The sequence below is a fragment of the Perognathus longimembris genome, unplaced genomic scaffold, assembly GCF_023159225.1.
Source record: "Perognathus longimembris pacificus isolate PPM17 unplaced genomic scaffold, ASM2315922v1 HiC_scaffold_5537, whole genome shotgun sequence".
In the NCBI taxonomy this organism is placed as follows: Eukaryota; Metazoa; Chordata; class Mammalia; order Rodentia; family Heteromyidae; genus Perognathus; species Perognathus longimembris.
Window position 1 is genome coordinate 361811 of NW_025960975.1, and position 27149 is coordinate 388959.

General features: G+C 42.3%; 1 long non-coding RNA gene across 1 annotated transcript; it reads left to right on the top strand.

Moving 5' to 3' along the window:
* The first annotated feature begins 283 nt into the window (after nt 1–283).
* LOC125345380 lies at nt 284–10225 on the top strand. The gene is made up of 3 exons (XR_007209723.1): nt 284–427; nt 6871–6873; nt 10215–10225. It is a non-coding gene; the product is annotated as an uncharacterized LOC125345380 (long non-coding RNA).
* The last annotated feature ends 16924 nt before the right edge of the window (nt 10226–27149 follow it).

The following is a 27149-nucleotide window of genomic DNA, read 5'->3' on the forward strand; positions in this document are numbered from 1 at the left end:
ATGGGTTAAACAAACCATTTACAGAAGCAGAATTCTGCTTTCAGGCTGACCTAGTACCAACTTTATTTTAACATTTGCTGCCATGTTTTCCCATTACCACTAATCAAGCTTGAGTGGGTTAAAAAAATCCAGTACTCAATCATAAGTAAACTAACCCAACAGTTACCATGGCATTTCTACTACTATTATAGTTATTTCTATAGTCTATGACTCTCATCTTTTTTTAACTGTCTGTTACCATGGTTGCTACCTAGGTATAGAGGGGAACAATGGCTCTCTATATTTTTAAATATCAAACTACAAAAAACTAGTCTCATGGGTGGGGGTCCATCCCTCTAGCATGGAGTCATCACCAGGGTTTAGAAGCTGTTATAATTTTAACACTAAAACATATTTAGTCCCTCAGGTTCTCAGATTAGCCCTTACAGTGGCAGGACCCCTTGTGCCTCCACAGAAGTGTCCTGATTGTTTCCTGTCCTGTGTGTATATTGGGATAGGTATCCACTTTCTGTTGCTGCTTAGAAGGCCGAGGGCAGTTCTTCATCCGAGGTCTTCCATGTCTTTGGTAACTGTAAACGTTTGCACCCAGCTACAGACTACTGAGCTAGGGCTAGGGAGCAGAGAGGGACTTGAAGGGACTCCAGTTCCTTGACTGAGAACAGGCTGATATCTTTTCAGGGATATAGAGTCTTGTGGGTATTGGTGACACTTAAGTGGTAGATTTGGACATGGAAAGAGCTTCCTAGAGAAGAGCAGGCTGCTGTTGTCAGAGTGGGTCCTAGCATGCTGTCTGAATCCTTACCTGCACCCTGTCATCTGCTTCAGGCCTGGGCAGGGGCTGATAGAGCCTTTCTACAGCCTGCCAGGAACTCCTTGCCAGGAACGTGGGAGGCCATCACACTGCTTACCTATAGCCAGTGCATCCCTGGAAGTCCTCTGGCCTGGATGTGGAGGAATGCACTGGGTCTGCCCACCCAGGGGCTCCTGAGCTCAGAGGATGATGTGGTGGCAGCAGAGGGAAGGTATGGGGGTGGGCAGGGGAGGAGGGAAGCTCTCTGTCTGCCTGCCCCAGGAGGACTGGATCCTTTCACCAGGCTGGCTCCTCCAGACTCAGAGGGGTGTGGTGGTGAGTTCCATCTGTCTGTGTTCCTCAGAAACATGGTGAAACCCAGGCCCATTCCAGGCCTGTGGTCTTTCCTATATACAGCAGAGCCCAGATACCCAGCAAAGTGCTACTTGTGAGGAAGGTACCCACAGTCAGAGGTGCGTACTGCTTTAGGACTCAAAGTGCATTTTGCTGTCTCCCATTTTGGGCAGGTAGCAGGTTCTCTCTGACCTGGCCAGATGGTTCATGTCCACATTGATGAAAGTGAATTAAAGCCCCTGTTGTTGAGTGTTGGTGGGCCTTGGCCTCCTGAGAAGGTCACTTGCACCCTGTACAGAGCCCTTATGTTGATGGAGTAGGGGCCCTTCATCAATCCTCTGTTCTGTGGGTAAGGGTCCCTACCCTTAAAATCCTGACACCCAGCCTCTTTCCTCCCTTTCCCCCTTCTGGTTTTGCCCCATGCCTCTCTGAGTAGGGGATGGATACACATCCTGTTCTATGTTCCCCTTTTAAAGGCCCAGCCAGGGCTCTGTGGACACAGGTGAGATGCCATGACCAGGTGCAACAGCCTTTTCATGCATCTTCCTAAGTCACATTCCCAACTGAGTTTACAAGGGATGTCTTGGCTCTTCTTCCAAAGTGTAGATGACCAAGTGCTGGGTCCTGCTGACGCAGCATCACTAGGGTAGAGGCTCGCGAGATTCAGACAGTTATACCTCTTGTCTTAATTTTCCCACTGCCCCTGAGATTGAGAGCTGTGGCCAGGGATCGCAGACAGACTGAAATGACCCCCTGGCAGTAGCCATGGCCTGTGAAGGGCACTGCTTCCCACAAAACCATATTGGGTTATCTTGAGGGAGGCACCCATGGTGTGGAGAGAGTGTAGAAAGAACAGGACATTTATGTGTTATTTCCCTAGGGTTGCAATGACAAGTCAATGCACACTGGGAATTCTGGAGATCTTTCACATTTCTGAAGTCCAGCAGTGTGGAAGCAAGGTGTATTATAGGCCACATTCCCTTGGGAGGTGCAAGGGCATGTTGTGTTCCAGGTCTTGTCCAGGTTTCTAAACCAGTGAGGGAATAGCATAGTTTGTAGAGTAACTCCCTTGTGTACATTTCTGTGACTGAGTTTCCACCTTTTTTTTCCCCCAGCGTTATGCCTTGAACTCAGAGCCTAAGCACTTTCCCTGGCTTCTTTTTGCTCAAGGCTAGCACTCTGCCACTTGATCCCCAGAGTCACTTCTTGCTGTTTTCTATGTATGTGGTGCTGAGGAATCAAACTCAGGGCTTCATGTATATGAGGCAATCACTCTTGCCACTAGGCTGTACTCCCAGCCCCAGTTTCCACCTTTTAAGGGGCACAATAATAGTGGTTTAGAGTGGAAGTGATGGAACAGAAGACACTGTACACAAGAAAACACAAAAAGTGTGTTTAGGGAGGACCCTAAAACACTAGCCAAGAGCCCATTTCTGTATATGGTCACATTTATAGGTACTGGAGAACTTCCTCATATGAATTTTGGGGACACACCCATTACAATGCCACTGCTGGTGGTCCCCACCGCTCATTCCCTAGGCAGATCCCTGCTGACCCTGAGTACTGGACTTGGGTGATACAGTGATGTAATTCAGTGAGTGCTGGGGACACTAAGGTTTGCAGTAGGATTAGACAGAGCCTAGTCTGTCTCTGGGTACTGAGACATTGGGATACCTCCTTGGGGCTTCAAGTTTCCCTGTGAACTGGGGAGAAAGTAGTTGCAGCTACAGGCTCCCTAAGGCCAAAGTCTTTCCTAGCTGAGGTAGGAATTGCTCTTGTGATCTGCAGAGACCACAGAATTTCCTGGTGAACCTCGGTGGCCCGATCCTGGTCAGTGGGAGCAAGGCATGCTCAGAATAGGTCTTTAGCATCCAGAGTGGGAGAGGTATGGGCAGAAGACAGGAGTAGGCATCCTCATGTGTAACCAAGTGTAAAACACCAGTGTGGATCCACTTCCAGGGCCGAGCCTCTGGGAGGCTATGGCTTGTGAGGCTCCAGATGCTTCACAAAGAATCTGCCACTTCAGGGCCAGGCACAGATCCCACCCATCCCGTTTGGCCTGGGCTTATGTTCACAGGACTGTTAGATGCACTGAGTAGTTCTTGGTTCTTACCCTGGGTGGGAATCAGTGTGAAGCACTAAGAGGCTATGCAATTACAGGATCAGGGGTTACTTCACCTGGACTTCATCTTCCTCCTTTCTACACGTGGAATTAAACAAACATAGTGGGTTGTGACGTTTTTATTTTTTTGAGCAGGACACTTGCCCATGGTTTGTTCTGACAGAACACTGATTCCATTTATTGAGAGATGACAGCCGTCAAACCATTCTGAAGTTGTCACTGCTGTAGGTCAGGGACACTGAGTACTGTAATCCCAGTCATCTGAGGAGGCATTAGGGAGGTGACATGGACCGTGTATGAAAAGATGGTAACTGAGTTTATTTTAGGAGCTGAGTAAACAATGTCTCTGGGACACAAAAAGGTAGACTCTGGCTGGCCATGCTCCAGGTAGCACTGGGCTGTGGAGGGACTTGGAAGCTAGTTTGAGGTGGCAGCATGGTGTCACCAGGCAAATGACTTCTTAACTTCAGGAGTTATCATGTGTTAGCCAGTGCTCTGTTTCAGACAAGATCCCCACCTAGGCAGCTCCACAGACACCTGTGGCCTCCTTTGCTCCCATGAGGCAGGATGCAGAACAAGATGTGGCAACATGCATTTTAGCCATAAATGGTGCCACGTGGACTGGCTGTTTACTAATTTCCTGAAAAAAGTTATGAATGATCCTACTCAGTTAAAATGTCTCTTTTGACCTTAGTCTTAGAAGGACCCCATTTTTAGATGAGAAATGGGGGCTCTGTTTCTCCCACAGATTTTCCCTATTTGTGGCTGAAGTATAAACACTCCATCACTGCATTAGCTCTTGGTTTTGTTATTGGTTCCATAATTTGTAGAGGGAGAAAGAATCTCATTTGTGTCAGATATGAGTAACAATGGAAGCGAATTCATCCTAAGTATATTCTGGGAACTCCATGTTTTCAAAGATTAAAGTTCACATGATACAGAAGGACTTGAACACTTTAGTGATGTACAATGCCCATGTTGTGTGTTTATTTGACCTAGATACTTGGCTTGTTTCCATCGAATCGCTGTTGTGCATAATGCTGCTAAACATTTATCCATTCACACATTTGTGTGTGAATGTTTTCACTTGTGTCAGTCTATGTACGAATAGAATTGTTGGATACTATGGTGATTCAAGTGTTAGCTTTTGTTTCACATGTGCCAAACTGTTTTTTGCAGCCGCCGCACATTTTCCAATTTCTTTTTTTTTTTTGCCAGTCCTGGGCCTTGGACTCAGGGCCTGAGCACTGTCCCTGGCTTCTTCCCGCTTAAGGCTAGCACTCTGCCACCTGAGCCACAGCGCCCCTTCTGGCCGTTTTCCATATATGTGGTGCTGGGGAATCGAACCCAGAGCTTCATCTGTAGGAGGCAAGCCCTCTTTCCACTATGCCATATTCCCAGCCACATTTTCCAATTTCTATGATCAATGTCCACTTTATTTTTTATCTCTAATACTTGATCATTTTTATATGTTTTTTCTGTTTCTGAAGTGATGTCTTGTGTTTTTGAATCTTATTTCCCTCATGGGTGATGATGTTGAACAATTTTTTTTTTTTGGTTGGGGTTGGGGGGGAAGGTTTCACTGTGTGGCCTTGAACTCATGATCTTCAAGGCACACCAGATGGCTGCAACCAACCAACAGAGCATGAGGCTACTTGATTTTGGGGTCTTGCTCACTTTTGGGTTTGCTAGGGTATATGAAGACATGTGGGAAGCCACTGGTGTTGGAGGGTGACTGAATCTGTACAGATAGGCACGCCATGTCCATCCCAGGAGACATGGAGGTACAGGCTCACAGTATCTGGCTCTAAGGAGATGCTGTCCATCTGAAGCACATCTGCAGAAGGGCATCCATGAGTGTCTAGCCTCTACTGGTACACACTGATCACTGAAGCTTCAGAGGTTAAACAGACTTGATCAGGAAAGGCCACTGTGATGTTTGGGCTGGACAAAGTTGAAGCGTGGAGATTAGTAGTTGCTATGGTGGGTGACAGAAAATCCACTATTCATTAAAGAAGAGTCCGGTAATTGAACTGCTTCAAAGGAAATCAGTACAAACCTCCTAACATTTCCAAGACAAGCTGCCAAAATCTCCAAAGCACACATATAGGCTGCCAAACTCTCCAGAGACTAAGCACCCATTAATTTCTAAGTATGGAGATGCAATAAGTTTATAATAAACCACTGAAAAACTTGAGAGAATCACAATCCAAAGATGTGAACAAGGAAAGAAATGTAACTGATTGTTGAATCTCCATAGTGTATTTTAGGCATTAGTAAGAAAAGTACACAGTAGTTCTGAGTTCATCTACCATTTCTACATTCTAAACTACATTTCATGGTTGGCTATTGTATCCTGGCCTCTCACATGTGGTAGCCAAGTCTTCTTGAATGACTTTTACATTTAGTTCCTTTCCACATTCTCAGTCTAAAATTTGGGAAGCCATTGTAGAATTAAAAACAGATATTTTATGCTGTGACCCATTCGTTCTACCTGTAGGTATTTCCCCAATTGTTGGACTCTGCCCTATGCTCAGTGACTCCCTCGGTGCTTCAATGAGAAGGCACCCAAAAGATTATCAGGAGGAACCTGTGCAAATTGTCCATAGGGAGTCAGAGTGGGGCTCTATGGTGCTGTCCCAAGTGCTAGGGCGCCCTCTGCTGTTTACTTGGAAAATGACAGGTGTGAAATGTAAATGTGTGAAATAGCGGTTTTTCCCCCCTTAATTCTCTCTGTGTGTGTGCTGTTAATAGGGATTGAATTTAGGACTTGGGTGCTGTTCTTTAGCTTTTCTACTTAAGATTGTATTGCCCTGCTTGAGGCAAAGCCCATCTTCTGGCTTCATTTTGTCTAAGTGTGTGTGTATGTATGTGTGTGTGTGTGTGTGTGTGTGTGTGTGTGTGTGTGTATTTGTTATTTTGTCTCTGTGTTTTCCAGCACGAATTAATTTCATCTTTAAAGATCTCCTTACTCTGTTTCTAGAGTATTATTTGGGCAAGCAGGGATGAGGTCAGAGTGAGGGAAGGAAGGAGGCAGGGAGGAAGAGGGAGAGTACAGGTTTTTCATTAGTTTTTGTAGTTTATGAGGGAGCATGAAGCTCCAAATAAACTAATCTTGGATGGAAGCTTTTTGTGAAGATAGCGCTTGTTGCCTATGTATTCCTGGCTATTGTTTTCCATGGCTGTTTGCCTGTCTCCCTGTTTTAAATTTTTGAAAGAAATACTGGATATGAAGTTAGGGGAAGATTGAATGTTTTAATTTAAATTCATCCTTCACCAAGTAGATTGCTGTAAAGGTCTAACAGAGACCTATGTGTTAAAAAAGGTATTTCCCCCTTCTACCTGGAAAACGGAGTAATGAGTAAACATCAGCAAAAACCCAGCCTGCTTATTCTTGTTTTGTTTTGATCTCTGGTCTTGTCTGTCCTCCTCTCTGTTCTCCCTCCCCTTGCCTACTCATCTGCCAAGTCTGATTGTGACAGTAATCTGAGATGAATGGAAGTGGCCATGTGATGCCCCTAGCTGCTGTCCCTAGCAGGTGTCCCCTTAAGCCTGTTTGTGCCAGTGGGTTTGACAGTTCTAGGTGTTGGACAGACCCTGAAAGCTTGTGGTCTGTCCTGCATCAGGCCCTGGGTTGGAGCAAAGGCCTTCTGCTAGGCAGGCAGGACAGCAGGTCCGTGGGTGGGGACTCAGGAAGCTAGAGGTGCAGGGGCGAGGCTTATGGGGATTCAGAGCACAAGAGAGGCGGGGCAAGAGCCAGGAAGCTAGAGGTGCAGGCCTGGAGCTTATGGTGCATCACAGCTGGAGAGGGGGAGGGGCAAGGGCAAGGAAGCTAGAGGTGCAGGGGTGGGCCTTATGGGGCCTTACAGCACAAGAGGTGCAGAGAAAGCAGGAAGAAGTGAGAAGTCAAGGGGTGTGGCCTTGGCACTGGACTGGTTTTGGTTGGTTCTGCCTGGGATTGGCAGTCCTGACAGTAGCCCCCATCTTTGGGCCTACAAGCTGGTCAGGTTCACTGTGGTTTTGTAGTGCGTCTTGGCTTCGGTACACCTGTCCCATCAGACACCATCCCCTTGATTGTGTGGGGAAACCTGGAGGAATGCTGATCCTGCACAGTTGCGGCTTGTGTGTAGAGAAGGTCTGACGCAGGTGCACCAAGCTGACTTTGAGGCAACTGTGGAAGACAAGCAGAGCAAAGTGGCAGTGGGGCCAAGGGCATGGGTGTGGGTTGGCTGTGAAAGTGTGTGAAGAGGCGCGCCTGCCTGTCCTGTTTGCTCGTTTGTGCCCGTCCTGATGTGTCTTTGGTGAGGCTATGCCTCAACCAGGCCTCTGGAGCCGGCTTCGAGTCAGTGCAGAGCTTTTTGTTGTTGCTTTTAGTCTTGGCAGGCCCAGGCCATGGTTGTTGGGTGGGTGTGAGAGTGTGTGGAGAATCATGGCCTGCCCCTCTTGTTTTCTTGTGTCTTTCATGAAGTGGCTTCCTTGAGGCTAGGCATCAAGCTAGGCCTCCGGAGCCAGCTTCCAGTCAGTGTCTGCCTATCCTGTATCTGGTGGTTTTAGTCTTGGCAGGCCCAGGCCGTGGTTGTGGGGTGTTTGTGAAAGTGTGTAGTGGAGTGTGTCCTGCCTCTCCTGTTTGCTCGTTTGTGCCCTTCCTGAATGGCTTCGGTGAGGCTAGGCCTCAAACCAGGCCTCTGGATCCGTCTTCGAGATAGTGCAGAGCTTTTAGTTGGTGCTTTTAGTCTTGGTAGGCCCAGGCCACGGTTGTGGGGTGGGTGTGAAAGTGTGTGGAGGAGTGTGCCCTCTCCCTCCTGTTTGATTGTTTGTGCCCTTCTTGAAGTGGCTTTGGTGAGGCTAGGCCTCAAAGCAGGCCTCCGGAGCTGGCTTCCTCAGTGCCGATCCTTTTAGCTGTGGTTTTCAGTCTTTGCAGGCCCAGGCAATGGTTGTGGCTGGCTGTGAAAGTGGGTGGAGGAGTGGGGCCTGAGGTGCAGGGGTGAGGCTTGAGGGTCATCACTGCAGGAGAGGGGAGGGGTGAGGGCAATGAAATGAGAGGTGAAAGCACTGGGCTTATGGGGCAACAGGGAAGGAGAGGGGAGGGGCAAGGCGAGGAAGTGAGAGGTCCAGAGGTGTGGCTTGGGTGCTGGACTGGTTTAGGTCCCTTCTGCCTGGAACAAACAGACATGCCAGGAGGCTAGGAAGAGCTCCTTTCTCTGAGGGTCCTCTAGTTGGGTTCAGGCCTACAAAGCTGCTCAGGCTCACCGTCGTATACCTGTCCTATCAGGCATCATCTGCTTTTCTGTGTGGGGAAGCCTCGAGGACTGCGTGTGCAGATGCCGCTTGTGTGTGGAGAAGGTTGGACCCAGGTGCACCAAGTTGACCTTGAGGCAACTCCAGAAGACAAGCAGAGCTAAGCCAAGTTCCTGGCAGGTGGAGCTCATGGCATGGGTGTGGGTTGCTTGTGAATGTGTGTGAAGAAGCATGGCCTGCCTCTCCTGTTTGCTCCTTTGGGCCCTTCCTCAAGTGGCTTTGGTAAGGCTACTTTCAGTCTTGGCAGGCCTAGGCCATGGTTGTGGGGTGTTTGTGAAAGTGTGTGGAGGAGCGAGACCTGCCTCCCTGTTTGCTTTGGTGAGTCTAGGCCTCAAACCAGTCTTCTGGAGCTTGCTCCCAGTCAGTGCAGAGCTTTTAGCCAGTGCTTTTAGTGTTGGCAGGCCCATGGCATAGGTGTTGGTTTTTATTGCCTGCCTGCCTGCCTGCCTCTCTGTGTTTGTGTCCTTCCTGAAGTGGCTTTGGTGATGCCAGTCCCCAAACCAGGCTTCTGGAGCTGACTGTTAGTTGGCAGTTTCAGTCTAGGCAGGCCCAGGGCATGGATACAGGTGAGGGACAGTGTGGAGAAATACGGTTTGCTTCTCCTAAAGTGGCTTGGGTGAGGCCAGTCTCCAAACCAGGCCTCTGAAGCTGGCTCCAGTCATTGTCAAGCTTTTAGCTTGCACTTTCATGCCCAGAACATGGGTGTGGGGTGTGATTGTGTGTGGAGAAGTGCGGCCTTCCTCTCTTGTTTGTTCATTTGTGCCCTTCCTGCAGTGGCTTCAGGGTGCCTAATCCCTGAAGTAAGGAGGTTAGGTCTGTCTGGCGCCATCTTGGCCACACACATGTTGAATTGTAGGGTCTGGCATCTCTTCTTCATGATGGATGGAGGGAATTCGGATCCCCTGTTGATGGTTGTGTCTGAATTCCTGGAGACAGGTGTGAGCACTTCCTTGTAGGTTACTGAACCTGTCAGTCCAATGCTTGGTATTAGGAGCTTCCTGTTACCCTGTCCCCTGACTTTACCTTATTTAGGCCCAGACAAGCACTGGTGCCATTGCACCATACCACACATCTCCGGGTTTGCATCTGGTATACTGTCTCCTGGCTTATCTCTGGTCCTCATGCTGTCCCAAATCAGCTCTTGGAGCGGAATTGGTTTGTTAGTATAGTTTTTGTTTTTTCTTTCCTCTCTGGCCTGTTTCCTAACAGTGAAAAATATATTGGGGGCAGCAGGCCTTTGTAACAATTGGCTGCCTATAGACTGCTAGCATTGTAATAAAGACTCCAAGATTGGATCCTTCAAAATGCGGTTTCTCTGATAATTTACATTATAACATGCCCAAACCAGGCTTCTGGATCCAGCTCCCAGTCACTGCAAAGACATTAGATGGTGCTTTCAGTCTAGGCAGGCTCAGGGTATGGTTGTGGGGGTACTTGTGAAAGTGTGTGGAGAAGTTCGGCCTGCCTCTCTTGTTTATTGCACATTTTACCTGGTATCCCAAGGAATTTTGTCTAGTTTTTGGAGCATGCTTTGGGAGCCAGGCAAGCACCTTTATACTGAGTTGTGTCCCATGCTGGTCTCAGTGGGCCATCACTGTCCCCAGGCCTGGCCTGAGATCTGTCTCATTAGGAGCTGGATGGAGGTTGCAGAAGGCAGGAGCAGAAAGTGTGGTCTAAATGGCCTTTTCCTGTTTTTCCTTCCATCAGCCATGGCTCTGATCCCACTCAACAGAGGAGAGGCCTAATTGCTGAGGATTGGAATGGTAGATGTGGATCTAGGTGTCCAGTCCAACATAGGATGGGCTCAGTGGACTCCAACAAATATTGGTTGGGAGAACATAGGCCCCAATCCAGGTCTTGCATATGGCGCAGAGGTTAGGGTGGAGGGGATGTGCTTTTCCAGATACCTGTAATCCTATCTACTCAGAAGGCCGAATTCTCTTGATTGTAGTTCGAATCCAGCCCTGGTAGGAAAGTCCATGAGGCTCCTTATCACCAATCAACAGCAACAACAAAAACACCTCTTGTAGAAGCAGAGCTGTGTCTCAAGTGGTAGAGTGCTCATGCCTGAGTTCAAGCCCCAGGAGCAGCACAAAAAGACTTTTGGTGGTGGGAATGTAGCTTAGTGGTAGGTGTTCCCCTAGCATTCAAGAAACCCTAGTGCTGTACCACCTGAGCCACAGTGCCACTTCTGGTGCTCTGGTGGGTCATTGGAGATAACATTCTGATGAACTTTCCTGCCTGAGCTGGCTTTGAACCTGGATCCTCTTGTCTCAGCCTCCTGAGTAGCATGACAGGAGTGAGCCACATTTTATTAGGCATGCAAAAGTGTTTCACTTTCTTTTTTGTGAGTTCCAGTAGTATTGTATTCCAGGGTCTTCCACAAGCTAGGCAAGGACCTCAGCTCTTAGCCCTGGTTGTTTTATGCCACCTTTGGTTTTTATGATTTCCAGCCTTTGTCGGCATTTTGAAGAGAAAATGCACACTGTCAGAATAAAATGTATAGAGCCTGGAAGCTTGGAATCATGAATAGAGGTTCTGGCTCTATAGCCCAAGGTAGAACAGTGTGGATGGCCCTCATTCGAACTGGCTCTGGAGAACTCATTCCTTGCCCAGGCCCCTAGCCTCTGTTCAAGTTTTCATTTTTATTTTCATATCCATCCTTGGGCATGGAGAAGGAGGTGAAGGCATGTGTGAGGAAGGGCAGCTTATCTTTTTCTGCTTGGTAAGTTGGTGCTGATCAGAACAATTTAGGTGACCCTCTTACCCTGCCCAAGCCTCTGAGTCTTTGCTATGCATTCAGTTCTGCTTTTGGTCATGTCTTGGTCTGTGACTGTGGGTTAGGGGCTGAGGGGCTGTGTGCAAAATATTTTATTTTTATTACATAGGTCTTACACACATTTTGTTCAGTTTACAAAGGCATTTAAATTTATTTTTGGTGAACTTAAAATTTATTGTTTCAGGTCCTCCCACAAGCAACTCAACACTGAACCTCACCTCTTTAATATAACCCAGTCAGTTCCTTAAGACTGTTTTTATTCAAGTTTTCTAGTAAGGAGCTTTTGTGTGACTTTGTGTTTTGTTCTTCCCCTGTCACCTGTATAGGATCCTGCTTCCCTGTGGAGTAGTTTCAGCATGACCATCCTTTGTTGCCTGTTGATTTCTTCTGACTGTAAGTACTTTGATGGTAAAATGTGTCTAGTATCAGATTAAAACATGCATGGAGTACATACACTTGGAATTTTGAGTGTAGTATCTGGAAGTATGGCCCAGTGTAGAAAAGTGGCTTGAATGACACCCCCTCCTTTGAAGTGACACCCATTCAAAAACATTCTGAAGTTGGCATCACTTTATGTCAAAGTTCTAAGACCCTCTAAGCATTGAATAGCAATCATAGGAGGAGGCATCAGGGAGAAAGTAACAAGGACCTGGTATGAAAAGATGGCCACTGGGTTTAATTTAGGAGATCAGCAATCAGTGTGGCTGGGACTGAAGCACCCAGACCCTGGCTGGCCATGCTCCAAGCTAGTACTGGGCGATGGGGGGACTTGAAAGCTATGCTGAAGTAGTGCCATGGTGTTACCAGGCAAATGTCCTCTCAAACCATGGGAGCTATCCCTTATGCTCATTAGTGCACAGGTTCAGACAGGATTTCTACCTAAGTAGCCACACAGATACTTGGGTCCTCAATTGCTGCTATGAAGCATGATGCAGAATGAGACAGGGCAAAACACATATTTTAGCCATAAAGGATGCCATGTGGACTGGCTGTTTACTCCTGGCACTTGAACTTGGCCTGGGAGCTGTCCCTGAGCTTTTTTTTGCTTCATGCTAGCACTCTACCACTTTAACCACAACACCATTTTTGGGCTTTTCTGTTTATGTGGTATTGATGAGTCAAACTCAAGGCTTCATGCATGCTAGGCAAGCACTCTACCACAAAGCCACATTCTCAGCCCCAGTCTTGGGTTTTGAGATGACCCTTTAGTCACGTCTGAGGATCAGACATTGTTGCCTTTGAAGCCACAGAAGCATGGGCTTCACTTGATCAACATGAGGGTTGTGTGATGGTAGAGAGTGGGGTGTCCCAGGTATGCACTGAGCACTGTAGACTCATGCTTTGGCCGCCATGATGCTTGGGCTGGATCAGGCTGAAGTCTGCAGACTAGTAGGTGTTATCATGGGTGACAGAAAATCCACAAGCCATTAAAAGAAAAGTCTGATACATTGAAATCCTTTAAATGAAATCAGTACAAACCTCCTAAGATTCGAAAGTAAGCTGCAAAACTCGTCAGACAAAGAACCCATTAATTTCTAATTACAGTGTCAATAAATAAATCAAGAAGAGAGCCAGGTACCAGTGGCTTATACCAGTAATCCTCGCTACTCAGCAGGCTGAGATCTGAGGATCATGGCTCAAAGCCAGCCCAGGCAGGAATGTCCTTGAGACCCTTATCTCCAATTTACTGCCTGAAAACCAGAAGTGGCACTGGCTCAAGGACAGCCCTAGATGGACAACAACAAAAGAACAGACTACTGAATGACCTGAGAGACACATTGTCCAAACATGTGAACATGGAAGGAGATGCAAATAACTGTTGAATCTTCATAAGTTGTATATCATTGATTTTTCAACAGTGGCATAAGTGACTGTTTATTGTTTTTCTGATTCATATGTGCAAATCCCTGGTGTTGATGGTGATTCTTAGGGACATTTTTGGTGGTGCGCTATTTCTAGGATTTGCTTTACTTGAGTAAGTGTTGGAATGTAAACATGCAGAATACAGTTGATGTTTGATTCTTCTAGAGGAGCAGCTTTTATGAATTAGTATACTGAAGAAAACTGCATTTATGCCACCCAGTGGCTCATTTAAGTGGCTCTCCTGTCCCCCTTCCCTCTCTTTTCTCCTTCTCTCCTCCCTCCTCTTTTATCTTTCTGTATACATTGTATTGCTGCATTAGACCAGGCCGGTCTTGAACTTGTAGTATTCCTGCCTCAGCCTCCCAACTGTTGGAGTTAACTGCATTTACCACCCTACCAGTCTCAATATTATCCTCCCCCCCCTTCCTCCTCCCCCTCCATCCTCTCTCCTCTTCCCCTCCTATTTTCTGTCTTTTCTCTGTCCCCTAGATATTGTATTTGTACATTAGACCAAGCGTATTTTGAACTCTCAATCTTCCTTCCTCATCCTACCAACTGTGGGGCTTACCTGAATTTGCTACCCTACCTGGCTCAATTTTATGATCTAAAATTTCCTGAAAAAGGACTCTTCTAGGGGCAGGGAATATGGCCTAGTGGCAAGAGTGATTGCCTCTTATACATGAAGCCATGGGTTCGATTCCTCAGCACGAAATATATAGAAAGGGTCAGAGGTGGTGCTGTGGCTCAAGTGGCAGAGGGTTAGCCTTGAGCAAAAAGAACCCAGAGACAGTGCTCTGTCCCTGAGTCCAAGCCCCAAGACTGCCCCCCCCCCCGAACTCCTTTAGTTCTCTTTTAATAACAGACTTACCTGTAGAATAAAATAGAATGGGTTTTCGTTCCCCTTTTCATTTGAAAACATTATTCTCCCTCTTCTCTTCTCCTTATCTCCTCTGTGTCCCTGCCTCCTCCTTTTCCTCCTCCGCCTTCTCCTCTCCTCTTCTCCATTGATAACATGAGAACATACCTTAATTTTTCTTTACTTAATGCCAATCATTCTTCTTACAATTTCACCAAGCCCTATTCTTGGCCCTATAATTATAGTTTAAACTGTAGTTTACATTATAGTTTAAACAAAACAATTGTCTGTGAATCTAGAAACAAAGAATTATAGTTCTTTTAATTACCCGAAAAAGTAAAGAGGAGCTCCTAACTCCTCCACCCATACATAAAGGTATGGCTTTTTAATTAAGTTTTTAAGGATAATGGTAATCCAGTGGCCTAAGGAGCCAAACATTTGGTGCAAATCCAAGATAAAGTAACCTATTATGCTTACCCTATCATTTATATTCATATTAGGTATTCTTCTAAAACCCCTAACAAAAGTTTTTTTTTTTTTTTGGCCGGTCCTGGGCCTTGGACTCAGGGCCTGAGCACTGTCCCTGGCTTCTTCCCACTCAAGGCTAGCACTCTGCCACTTGAGCCACAGCGCCGCTTCTGGCCGTTTTCTGTATATGTGGTGCTGGGGAATCGAACCTAGGGCCTCGTGTATCCGAGGCAGGCACTCTTGCCACTAGGCTATATCCCCAGCCCCCTAACAAAAGTTTTAATGGGTCAACCAACAGTAACGTATCCTGATCAAATGACTAAATCTATAAAATGAGCCTTCATTATTAGTCTGATTCCACTATTCCTATTCATCAATATAAAAAAAGAGACCGTCATCTCTAATTATCACTGAATAACTATTCACTCCACAGAATTATACGTAAGCTTTAAGTTAGATTTTTATGCTGTTATTTTTTTTTAATCTATAGCCCTATTCCTCACTTGGTCCATCATAGAATTTTCTACATGATACATAAGTTCAGATCCAAACCTAACTGATTTATGACCTACCTCCTTATATTTCTCATCACTATGATCATCCTAGTCACAGCTAATAATATCTTCCAACTCTTTATTGATGGGAGGGTGTAGGAATTATATCCTTTCTATTAACCGGATGATGGTATTGTTGAGCAGATGCTAACACTCCAGCGTTACAAGCTATTATCTATAACCACATTGGACACATTGGCTTTATTTTATCTATAGCATGATTTTATAATACTTGTAATTAATGAGAACTTCAACAAATTTTTTTTTAATAAGTAATGAAACTGCCTTACCCTTACTGGGTTTAATTCTAGCAGCTACTGGTAAATCCGCTCAATTTGGCTTACAGCCATGGCTTCCATCTGCCATAGAAGGTCCTACACCTGTATCTGGTCTACTATACTCTAGTACTATAGTTGTAGCAGGAATCTTTCTGCTAATTCATTTTTATCCCTTTATAGCTAATCTCCCAAATAGTATATTACTAATTCTATGTATTGGGGCCATTACAACCTTATTCACAGCAATCTGTGCCGTGACCCAAAACGATATTAGAAAAATTATTGCATTGTCTACCTTAAGCCAACTACGTTTGATAATAGTAACTTTCGGCATCAATCAGCCTTATTTATCATTTCTTCACATCTGTACACATGCATTCTTCAAAGCTATGTTACTTATATGTTCTGGCTCAATCATCCACAACTTAAACGATGAACAAGACATTCAAAAAATAGGAGGAATCACCCCATGTCTACCATTTAAACATCTGCTCTAATTGTAGGTAGCCTAGCTTTAACTGGCACACCCTTCCTTACAGGATTTTACTCAAGGCCTAATCAATGAAGCAATAAATCTGTCATATACTAATTCTTGGTCCCTAATCATCACCCTAATTTCAACATCTTTTACAGCTATCTACAGCTCACAAATTATTTTCTTCGTTTTAAAAGGACATCCACAATTTTTACCAATTAATTCCGTCAATTAAAATAAAGCCTAATTAATCCGATCAAACGCCTTCTAATAGGAAGCATCTTCGCAGGTTTCCTATTTTTCAACCTTATTAATCCTACCAACACCCAAACTATAACAGTAACTATCATAGGGTTTATTACTGCGATAGAACCCTGCTGAGCCAGCCGGCAGTGAACGGGAATCCTGACTGAGGGTGGGTAGGGTTAAGGAAAAGGAAAAATACAAGACAAGAGAAAAAAGACAAGAGGCAAAGATGGGGTACGGGAGGTCTGCATCTTGAGATTGAAACTCAAGACTGCAGCCATGTTTATTCTTAACTTCCAGCTTACATGGAGTTAGAAAACCAGGAAACAGCATAGGCTTAAAATTCCAGAACACAAAAGGCTTGGAGTTAGCAATACCCGATGATAGCTAAGACTGGATGAGGTTGGTTAACATAAGAATGGACTGCTGTCAGACACAGTAAAGCATTTCTGATTTTCCATTAAGCCACGTCCTTGCATGTCCTTGAAAACACAGCCAGAGGTCAGGAAGAATTTAGCTGCTAGCTCAGCTTCCGACATGGAACTGAACATTATATCATCTTATTTAAAATTAAATCCAAAATCATATTCATTCAACTACTCTAACCAGCTATGAATTTTTCCAACCATCACACATAGACTCCTTCCTAATATAGGTCTCACATTTAGTCAAATATTAGCAACATCAACTATAGACTATACATGAAATGAAAAAATGATACCTCAAACCCTAGCTACCATTAATACATCTGCTTCTAGCTCCGTGTCATATCATAAAGGCCTATTAAAAATGTATTCATCATTCATCTTATCCATCCTACTTCTACTAGTTATTATTAGCTAAATGCCATGAGTAATTTCAATAAGATAAACAGCTATAGAGTTCAACCAACAAGTACTGTAATTCAACTCCCATAACTGTACTTAGCCCGCCACCCCAAGTGAATCTTCCCGAATTAGTAATATATTGTCTTCACTAAATGCTAAAATATTATCTCAATTATATAATCCACCTACACATTCTAATCCCTCAAAATGCAGAACAGTAATTACTAAAATGACTTCTAGTAAGATTCCTAATAATAGTAAAAATCAGAGTCATAAATTTGAGCCTCAAGTTTCAGGATATTCATCAGTTGATATAGCACTTGTATAACCAAATACTACTAACATCCCTCGTAAATAAATAAAAAATACAATCATACCAATATAAGAGCTATCATTTGGAATTATTAAGACCACACCCAACAGCTCCACTAACAATTCTACACCCGCGAAAATAGGTGAAGCTTTAATAGCCGCCCCAACAAAACCTAAAACTATTAAGATTAAAGTTAAATAAAGTAAATTTGTCATGATTTTCACATGTACTTAAACCATGACCAATGACATGAAAAATCGTTAATTGAACTATAAAAACTCTTTATAATGACAATCATATCAAAGTCTCATCCTCTCATAAAAATAGAAACCATGCTTTCATTGACCTTCCAACTCCCTCTAACATTTCAGGACGATGAAACTTTGGATCCCTTTTTGGAGTATGCTTAATTATCCAAATTTCTACTGGCCTATTCTTATCTATGCACTACACATTTGATACACTCACAGCATTTTCTTCAGTTGCGCATATTTGCCAAGATGTTAACTATAATTGATTAATCCGATGTATACACTCTAATGGAGCATCATTATTCTTCATTTGTCTTTAGGTATTTATTACGGGTCATACCTCTACAAAGAAACCTGACATATTGGAATTAGTCTTCTATTTCTAGTAATTGCTACAGCCTTTATAGGATATGTACTTCCATGAGGACAGATGTCATTTTGAGGAGCCACTGTAATTACCAGTGTATAATCTGCAATCCCTTATATTGGCTCAGACCTAGTAAGAGTGAATTTGAGGGGGGTTTTCAGTTGATAAAGCTACTTTAACTCATTTCTTCGCATTCCATTTCATTCTACCATTTATTATTGCAGCAATGTCCATAGTTGATCTTTTATTTCTTCACGAAACAGGATCTAATAATCCAGTAGGCATCCTGTCTCATTTTGATAAAATTCCATTCCATCCTTACTACTCATTCAAAGATCTATTAGGAGGTGTAGCATTGCTAGCCTTCTTCTTTATGATCGTTTTATTCTTCACAGATGCCTTAGGAGACCCAGATAATTATATGCCAGCTAACCCACTGAATACAACAGCTCATATTAAACCAGAATATTTACTATTCGCCTATGCTATTCTATGCTCCATTCCAAATAATCTAGGAGGAGTAATTGCCCTGATCCTATCAATCCTAGTCCTTGCCCTATTCCCACTCCTCCATACATCTAACTGATATGGATTAATATTCCGACCTATTAGCCAAATCCTATTTTGAATTTTAGTCTCAGATTTATTCATTCTAAGCTGAATTGGAGGACAACCAGTAGAACCACCCTTTATCATTATTGGACAAATCGCATCCATTGTCTATTTTTCTATTATCCTTCTCTTTCTCTCAATTGTCGGATTAATTGATAATAAAATACTTAAATGAAGATTGCTTTAATAGTATAAGGATTATATAGGTGTTGTAAACCTAAGACGAAGATTTTATCTTCTTACAGCATTCAGGGAAAGAATACAATCCTACTTCCAACCCCCAAAGCTGGAATTCTTAATTAAAGTATTCCCTGTACTTGGGAGACTTAATAAACTTTTTCATCATGCTTAATCTTAAACTCTCCCCCCCAAAAAAAATTACCGTGCATATTATGATTAATCGTTCATAAACTGTAAAATGCTTATGCCACATTAAATTAATACATACATGCTTATAAGCAAGTAATAACCCCCCCATAAAGTACGTTTACATCCTGTTATATCCACATTAAATGCTCCACAATATGAATATTGTACAGTATAATAAGTTAATGCTTGTAAACAGTAATACCATACCCACATTAGTCCATTAAATTTCGTTAGTCCTTGAACACGTGGATGTCCCCTACTACTTGTCTCTTAATCTACCATCCTCCGTGAAACCATCAACCCGCCTACTGGGCCTACCCTTCTTGCTCCGGGCCCATAAAACTTGGGTGTAGCTATTGGGAAACTATACCTGACATCTGGTTTGTACCTCAGGGCCATAAAATTAAGATCACCCACACGTTCCCCTTAAGACACCTTGATGGATTAGTGACTAATCAGCCCTTGACCAACTTAACTGTTATAACCCTGGTATTTTTTTATTTTCTGCATGCTGTGACTCAGCTAAGCCATGAAGGCATGGATGCAGTCAATTGATCTGTAGCTGGATTTATTAGCTATCATTCTCCAACCCCATAATTATCAAGCCATTGACATATTAATTAATGCTCGAGGACATGAAAAAATTTTATACTAAAATAGTACTCTAATGCATACACAGAAATAATATTTATTCTTCCCCCCTTAGGAGATTAGCACTTTGTTAATACCCATTTCCCTAAACATTAAGATGCAAATACCAATGTAGTCCTAATCTGAACTTACTAAAAACTTAGTGGACACTCAAAACTCCTAAGGCCACCGGGTTAATGTAATTGTTTAATTCAATAAACACAAAGGCCTTTTTATTTTCTGTCAGTAAAATTATACATGCAGATCTCCGTACGCTGGTGAGTTTTACCCTAATATTCAGTTGGAATAAAAGGAGTAGGTTTTAAGCTCTCAATATAACAATTGAAGCTCATAATGCCATGTTTAACCACATCCCCATGGGCTACAGCAGGGATAAAAATTAAGCTATGAACGTAAGTTTGACTTAAGTTATACTGACATAGGGTTGGTAAACATCGTGACAGCCACCGCGGTCATACGAATGACCCAAATAAATACAGTTGGGCATAACGATTGTTGAATTAAATATCCATTAAAATTAAAGTACAGCTAAGCTGTAAGAAATCCTAGCATTTATGAAAAACAATGTGGAAAGAAATTTTATGTAATTAAAACACTAAAACTATAACACAAACTGGGATTATATACCCCACTACATATAGTTGTAAACATAAATAGGTTTAAAACAAGCATATTCACCAGAGAACTAGCCACAGCTTAAAACTCAAAGGAGTTGGTAGTGCTTTATATCCATGAAGAGGAGCCTGTTCTGTAATCAATAAACCCCAAATAAGCCTCATTATTTCTTGCTAATTCAGTCTATACACCAACATCTTCAGAAAACCCTAAAAAGGCCCTCAATTAAGCCCAATTATATTATATAAAAAAGTTAGGTCGAGGTGTAACTCGGGATGAAATGGTCTACATTTTCTGGTCCAGAACATAGGAAACCTTGTCTGGAATAGACAACATAAAGGATTATTTAGCAGTAAACAAAAAATAGAGTGTTTACTTGAATAGAGCAATGAAGCACACACACACACCGCCCATCACCCTCCTCAATATTCGATGCAGATAAGTACATAACTTTTAACTACAAGAATTAAGAGGAGATAAGTCTTAACAAGCTAAGCGTACTGGATTAATAAAAGTATAGCTTAAATAAAGCATGTGACTTACGGTCAGAATACTTCAAAATACTTGAATGCTTTGAACTATTGCTAGCCTAGCCTTCCATAAACTAAATTATTCTTAATGTATAAATTAAATCATTCACCCCTAAACTAGTATAGGAGATAGAAATTTTATTACTAGAGCTATAGAAACAGTACCGCAAAGGAAAGATGAAAGATATAATTAAAGTATAACAAAGCAAAGATAAAACCTTCTACCTTTTGCATAATGGACCTACTAGAATAAATTTGACAAAAAAGTGTTTTCCCCAAGCACCGTAAAATCAAACGCGCTAACTTTAAATGGCTAACCAGAGCCAACTCGTCTATGTTGCAAAATAGTGAGATAATTTAAAGGTAGAGGTGAAAAGACTACTGAGCCTGATGATAGCTGGTTGCCCAGCCAAAGAATTTTAGTTGAACTTAAAATTTACCTAAAATATTAATAAATTAAATGTAAATTTTAATGTTAATCTAAAGAGGTACAGCTCTTCAGAATTAGGATTCAACCTTTTCTAGTGAATAAATATAATTGGCCTAAAAGCAGCCACCAATTACGAAAGCGTTCAAGCTCAACACGAGTTCAATATAAATATTATTAAAACCTCTAACAATTCCTACAAATACAGTGGGCCAATTATATTAGATGCACTAATGTTAGTATAAGTAATAAGAATAATTTCTCCTGACATAAGTGTATATCCGCCCGAATAAGTCACTGATAATTAAAATTAGCATTTAAAAAACCCCATATGAATCTTAAACCCATACAAACCAATGTTAATCCAACACAGGTATGTCACCAAAGAAAGATTTAAAAATTATAAAAGTAGAACTCCGCAAACACAAGCCCCACCTGTGTACCGAAAACATCACCTCTAGCATCACAAGTATTAGAGGCACCGCCTGCCCAGTGACTAACGTTAAATGGCCGTGGTATCCTAACCATGCAAAGGTAGCATAATCACTTGTTTCTTAATTATGGACTAGTATGAACGTCATAATGAGGGCTTAACTGTGTCTTACATTTAGCCCATGAAATTGACCTTTCCGTGAAGAAGCAGAAATTAAATTAAGACAGAAAGCCCCTATGGACCTTAAATTAACTTTCTATTAAAAACTTAAACTCACTGTAGCAGAGGTAAACAGTAACAAGGTAGAAAGAAAATTTTGGTTGGGGTGACCTCGGAGAAAAAATAATCCTCTGAAAGACCTAGACCTGGACTTACAAGTCAAAGTTAAGCTACGTCACCTTTGATCCAGAATTTCTCATCAATGGACCAAGTTACCCTAGGGATAACAGCGCAATCTCATGAAATAGTCCATATTGATAATGAGGTTTACCCTCTCGATGTTGGATCAGGACATCCAAATGGTGCAGCAGCTATTAGAGGTTCGTTTGTTCAACGATTAAAGTCCTACGTGATCTGAGTTCAGACCAGAGAAATCCATGTCAGTTTCTATCTATTTACTATTTTTCTTAGCACGAAAGGACCAGAGAAATAAGGCCAACTTTTCCCAAAGGTCCTTAATGCTTAATTAATGATTTATTTGTTCATTAAATTAGAATGCCCAAAATAAGTTCCAAGATAAGGAACTGTTAGGATGGCAGAGCTTGGATATTGCGTAAGATTTAAAACTTTATTATCAGAGGTTCATCTCCTCTTCCTAACAGCTTGTTTATTTTAAATTTACTTGTATTTATTATTCCAATTTTATTAGCAATAACCTTCTTAACCCTACTTGAACGCAAGATCCTAGGCTATATACAATTATGTAAAGGTCTTAACATTGTATGTCCATACGGTGTTTTTCAACCCTTCTCAGATGCTATAAAACTGTTCATTAAAGAGCCTATTCATCTTAGCAGCATCAAGCATATCAGTATACTCAATTTTATGATCAGGCTGAGCATCCAATTCAAAATACGCTATATTTGGAGCATTACGAGCTATAGCTCAAACCATTTCATATGAAGTAAGCCTAGCAATCATCCTCCTATCAATAATACTATTAGCTGGACCATTCTCAATATTATCCCTATCAATGTCTCAAGAATATATCTGAATAATTCTCCCATCATGACCCCTACCTATAATATGATTTATCTACACAGTAGCTGAAACAAACCGAGCTCGCTTTGACCTGACCGAAGGTGAATCTGAAGTAGTTTCAGGTTTCAACGTTGAATATGCCACAGGACCGAATGCCTTATTCTTTATGGCAGAATATATAAATATTATCCTAATAAATTCATTAACCGCTATTTTATTTTTTGGTCCAACCTACTCAACACTCAATGCAGAAATGATAACTTCAAACCTAGTTGTAAAAGTATTTTAACTTCTTCGTTTCTATGGATCGTTTTCGATATGGCCAACTTCTGCATTTTCTATGAAAACCTTCCTTCCCCTAACCCTGCTCTATGTATGCGGCACATTTCTCTACCTATATGTACAACGAGCATATCACCGCTAATATAGAAATATGTCTGACTAAAGAGTTATTTTGATAGAGTAAAATATAAAGGTTATATTCCTTTTATTTCTAGAATTATAGGACTCAAACTCAACCTAATAACTAAAAATTCTTCGTGCTACCTATTACACTAAATTCTAGTAAGGTCAGGTAATTAAAGGTCTCGGGCCCATACTCCGAAAATGTTGGTTTTAACCCCTCCCATACTAATTAATATTGTTGTATATTCACTAGTTACATTTACTGTCTTTATAGGATCCATATTATTTCTCACAACCTCACACTCAATATACATATGAATAGTAGAAATTAGCATACTAGCAATTATTCCTATAATTATTTACAACAGTAACCCACGTTCAACAGAAGCCGCCACAAAATATTTCCTAACACAAGCAACAGCATCAATAATCCTTATATATGATATCCTCAATAACCTTGATTCATCTGGACAATGAAACATAGTTGACCTAAAAGACAACCTATACCTATATATACTACCAATTGCCCTAGCCATAAAACTTGGGTTAGCCCCATTCCACCTTTGAGTATTAGAAGTTACTCAAGGCATTCAATTACTCTCTGGTATTATCCTACTAACATGACAAAAACTGGGTCCAATCTCAATTATATACCAAATTGCCAACAACCTAAATACAAACATAATATTTATAGCTATATCAGCAATTCTTATTGGGGGCTGAGGAGGTCTTAATCAGACTCAAATATGAAAAAGCCTAGCATATTCATGCATCGCTCATGTAGGATGGATAGCAGCAATAACTATCTTATAATCCTACCGCAATAACCCTTAACTTACTTACATCATACGTACAATTAACATGTTTATCTCCTTAGACTTTCTATCAGCTAATAACACTACATCTCTAACCATAGCATGAAATTCTACCCCATTAATTACTTTAATTATGCTGGTCACACATATCATTAGGAGGACTATCCCCACTAACAGGATTTCTACCTAAATGGTTTATTATTCAAGAAATAGTGTCAAACAAAAATATTATAGCAAGTATATTTATAGCCATATCAGCCATACTAAACCTTTACTTTTATCTTCGACTAATCTATTCATCTGCCCTTACATTATTTCCCCTTCCAAATAATAAATTCATATGAGGACTAAATCACAAAAGCTTAGGACCCATCCCGACTCTTCTTTTTCTATCCTCATTTTCACTCCCCCTATCCCCATTATTGTACTCAGTATTCTAGAAATTTAGGTTAACCAAACAAAGACCCCAAGTAAACACTCAAGTTTAATTTCCGTCTTTAAGGACTGCAGAACGAATAGTACATCTTCTGGATGCAAACCAATCGCTTAAGCTAAATCCTCACTAGATTGATAGCTATCAAACCTACAAAATATTAGTTAACAGCTAAATACCCTAAATCATGTGTCTTCAATCTACTTCTCTCAGCAAGAAAAAAGGCAGGAGAAGTCCCGGAAGGATTGAAGCCGCTCCTTTGAATTTGTAATTCAATACGAAATTTCACCTCAGGACTGTGATAGAAAGTGGTCTACCCTTTTAATTAGATATACAGTCTAATGCCTTACTCAGCCATTCTATCTAATTATGTTCATTAATCATTGATTATTTTCAACAAATAAAGAAATTGGAACCCTATACTTTATATTCGGAGAATGAGCAAGAAGAGTAGGTGCGGGTTTATGCATCCTCATCCGAGCTGAACTTGGTCAACCAAGCTCCATTAGGGGATGATCAAATCTACAATGTAGTTGTCACCGCCCACGCATTTGTTATAATTTTCTGTATAGTTATACCAATTATGATCGGAGGGTTTGCAAACTGATTAGTGCCATTAATGATTGGAGCACATGATACAGCATTTCCTCATATGAATAGCATAAGCAATTCTATGATCTGAAAGTTCTTGAGAAGGCACTTTTATAGTTGTTTTACTCACCTTTTCTCCTCCCCTCCTCCACCTCTGCCCCGCCCCTCCTCCATTTCTCCTCCTCCCCCTCCCCCTCCCTGCCTCCTCCTCTCCTGTTCCTCCTCTTTCTCCTCCCCACTCCCCTCGCCGCTCCTCCTTCCCCCCCCCCCCATCTTCCTCTTTTCTGTCTTTTCTCTTTTCTTTCTTTTTTCTCCAGACATTACATTTGTATTTCTACTTTAGACTCGGCCGGTTTTGAACTCTCATCAGCCTACCAACTGTGTGGCTTATCTGAATTTGCCACCCTACCTGGCTCAATTTTGTGATCTAAAAGTTCTTAAAATGACACTTTTTTAGTTCTGTTTTAGTAGAGACTTAGCTGTAGAATACAACAAAATATGATTTCATTTCCCTTTTCATTTGAAAAGTATTCTCCCCTCTTCTCTTTCTCCCCTCTGCCCCGCCCCCGCCTCTACCGCCCCTGCTTCCATCTCCTCCTCCTCCTCCTCCTCTCCACTCCTCCTTTTCTCTGTTTTCTCCCGACATTCCATGTTTGAGGCACATGTTAGCATTCATGATTAAAAACCCATGTGGTTTAGAATATGTCTTCTACCGCCTTCATCAGTCGTAGGCATGTTTGATCAGAGTCCTTGCCTTGCCATGCCTGATGGCGTGCTCCTGTTGCACACACACATGTCAGGGTATGGGCGGGGACCTAGTGCTGTGTATCTCTGTGTAAACTTGGACACTCCTTAAGCGTGCTTGACAAAAGAAGGCCACTTACCTCCAAGGATGCAGAGCACTGTCTGGTAAGTCACAGAGTGGGTTGGGTGGGCTTTAGTTTAAGGAATTGGGTTGTTAGGTGTCTGGGGTAACAGGTAAGGGTTAGAGTTCTTAGGGCTACTGTTTTCAGGATTGGTATGATTCAGATTAGTGTTCAGGTGTAGGGTTGTCAATGTTAAGGATCGGTTTAAGGTTGGGTGTTAAGAAGACTCAGGGTGTGAATTATAACTAAATTTTTAGTTTTGTTGCAGAAAAATTGATCACATTATCCCATCACATCACCACATCATGGCATGTGCTCAAATCACATCACATCCTCAGATCACACCACAGCATTATTTCACACCCACCTTACCTGAATTTGCCACCCTACCCTTTTATGATCTAAAAGTTCTTGAAAAGGCACTTTTTAAATTCTGTTTCAGTAGCAAGAGACTTACCTATACAATGGGATTTCATTCCCCTTTTAATTTGCCAACTGTATTCTCTCCTCTCCGCCTCAGACCCTTCCTCCTCTTCCTCTTCTCTGCTCCTTCTGTACTCTCCAGACGTTTTATGTTTGCGGTACGTTAGCATTCATGATTACAAACCCATGTGTTTTAGAATGTGTGTCATGCCAATCCAATGGCCTTCAGCAGTTTTGTGGGTTGTTGATCAGAGTCCTTGACCTTCCATACGTGATGGTGTGCTCCTTCTGGTCTTAACATTGGGTCACAATGGAGACTTGAAAAAATGGTCAGCTGTGCTTTCACTGTGTTCATGCACCTGCTCTGCATACACATGTGAGGGTATGGGTGGGAGATCCCGTGCTGTGTGTCTCTGTGTGAAAACTTGGACACCCCTTAAGCATGCTTGACGATAGAAGGCCACCTACCTCCAGGGATGCAGAACACTGTCTGGTAAGTCATAGAGTGGGTTGGGGTTGGGGTTTAGTTTAAGGAATTGGGTTGTTAGGTGTCTGGTGTCAGATGGAGGGTTTTCAGGCTTTAGCTGGTATGATTGAGATTAGGGTTCAGGTGTAGGGTTGTCAGTATTAAGGATAGGGTTAAGGTTGTGCGTTGTTAAGGATACTCAGGGTGTGAATTACAATTTTTAGTTATGATGCAGAAAAACATCACATCATCACATCACAGCACCACATCATGACATTCTCACACCATATCACATCATCACAGCATGTTATATCATCCCTTCACATCACGCCAACCTCACCTTAATGTGCCACCCTACCTGGCTAAATTTTATGCTCTAAAAGTTCTCAAAAAGGCACATTTTTAGTTCTGTTGTACTAGCTGCAGACTTACCTGAACAATAAAATAGAATGGGATTTCATTCCCTCCACCC